Source organism: Octopus bimaculoides, chromosome 10 (genome assembly GCF_001194135.2).
Source record: "Octopus bimaculoides isolate UCB-OBI-ISO-001 chromosome 10, ASM119413v2, whole genome shotgun sequence".
NCBI lineage: Eukaryota > Metazoa > Mollusca > Cephalopoda > Octopoda > Octopodidae > Octopus > Octopus bimaculoides.
In genome coordinates this window covers 61,738,121-61,740,281 of record NC_068990.1, presented here as the reverse complement: position 1 = coordinate 61,740,281, position 2,161 = coordinate 61,738,121, and the positions used below count along the sequence as shown (strand labels likewise).

General features: G+C 33.1%; 1 long non-coding RNA gene across 1 annotated transcript in view; it reads right to left on the bottom strand.

The window, feature by feature from the left end:
• Positions 1 to 2,161, bottom strand: part of LOC128248912 (uncharacterized) — a 29,353-nt gene that overhangs the window by 8,556 nt on the left and 18,636 nt on the right. The window contains exon 2 of the long non-coding RNA XR_008265064.1: positions 541 to 661. This is a non-coding gene — a long non-coding RNA (uncharacterized LOC128248912). The remainder of the gene's footprint in view (positions 1 to 540; positions 662 to 2,161) is intronic.

Here is a 2,161-nt window from a genome sequence, read left to right as displayed (position 1 = left end):
CATATATATATATATATATATATATATATATATATATTATACATACGTATACATACATATATATGTGTGCGTGTGTGTGAGTGAACGAAAAATTATAAAATGTTCTTGTCTCTTTTTCCATTAGTGTTTTAATCAAAATAAACACAAATGTACACTCGCACACATGCGCGCGCATGCACACACACACAAAAAGAAAGACACAAATCTTTACACACCTAAATACATATGTATGTGTATTTGAAAAAAAATATAAAAAAGTGGAAATATATATCAGAATATAAAAAAAAATTCTCTAAAAAAGAAAAGAAAATTAAATCAAATTAAAAATCCAAAGCAAAGATAAGAAAATGGAAGTGTGAATATAAAAAAAAAAAGCATGTGAATAAAGAGATATGTGCAGGGTTAATTGTTCAATGTATCCAAATTGGTTCTTCTCAGTAAACTGTGTTTTTTATTTGTTAAGGTCTCATCAACTGCACTCCAACGTTGTACATAAAATCATTAAAAAAAATCGAAGAAAAACAAATAAAACTGGCTCACCTTCCTTTTATTTCAAGTGTAACTTATTGAGTGCAGACTCAGTAACTGTTGGGTGAGATGTATGATTACTATGTATCCCTTGCTTCACACAGTGTTATTTCCCAGTTCGTATTCCATTGACCTGCAAGAAATGCAGTTCACTTCAGAATCAAACATCGTTATTACTACACAAATTAAGGTGACAAGCTGGCAGAAACATTAAATCGCAGAGTAAAATGCAGTTCACATCAGAAGCAAACATATCATTATTTCTATGCAATTTAAGGTGGCAAGCTGGCAGAACGTTAACTGAATCGAACTCACTACCTCATGATTGTGAGTTTGACACTCTAACCACCGAGTCATGTGCCTTCACAATCATGAGGTACTGAGTTTGATTCCTGGACCATGATGTGTGTTGTGTTCTTGAGCAAGACACTTTATGTCACATTGCTCCAATTCACTCAGCTGCAGAAATGAGTTGTGATGTTACTGGTGCTAATTTGTATCGGCCTATGCCTTTCCCTTTAATAACAGTGGTAGTGTGGAGAAGGGAGGCTGGTATGCATGGGCGACTGCTGGTCTTCTATAAACAACCTTGCCTAGAATTGTGCCTTAGAGAGGAACTTTCTAGGTCCAACCACATGGTCATTCATGACCAAAGGGGGACTTTACATAGATACACAAGTATACAAACTCCAAAACTCTATGGATCACTATTGGTTTCAGTGATGATTATTCCAATTGTCTGATCAACTAAACTGACTACACATAGTATTATTGTGTAACTGGCTTAGTATTCCATAAACATTGCACTCTTGTTGTAATTCTTTATGCTAAAAAAAAAAAATCAACAGAATGCAGTATGTAGATAAGGGTGATGCTTTCAGTTACAAGTATTGTCTTTCTGAAGGGCTTTGGGGTTTCTTCCACCTAGTTTCACATAAATATCCTGGCCTGAGCTAAGGGTTTGGTAAAAGACATTTTGCTTAAGATGACATATGATGGGACAATATAATTACAAAGCAAACTACTTACACACTCAGCAATGCATATGCATACAGACAGATAGACAAACAGATAGTTGAATATAATATACTTAATGAATCTATTTGAAAGTTATTAAATGAATATATTGTGATTGGCATAATTTACACGTATTCATATTTTACAAATACATAGTTCATAAATATATATTACACACACACCTGCTTATATTTATGTTATGTCTAAGATATATATCATACATTATGTGTGTGTATATATATATATATATATATATATATAAATGAGATAAAGAGACCAATGGCATAAGTAAATTTATATTTTATGCAGAAAGTCTTACAGCTGTTTCAGGGAAAATTCAATGTATCCCTTCATCGGAGACGTTAATAGTAGAAGAATGGATTATTACATCTATATGAGGAGATTTTCAGTAAGAAATGAGAGCGATGCATAGAATATATATATATATTACCTATTTAGGTATATAAGTATTATTAAATACACAGTGTATCTGCTTTGCTTGTTTGCTGGAAGGCTGAGATTTAGTGTAGTGGGGGTGACTCTCTCAGTGCACCAGGTGTTAAAACACCTGAAAATCATAGGTGAGGCTACTTGCTCCAAATCCCATTCTGGAACA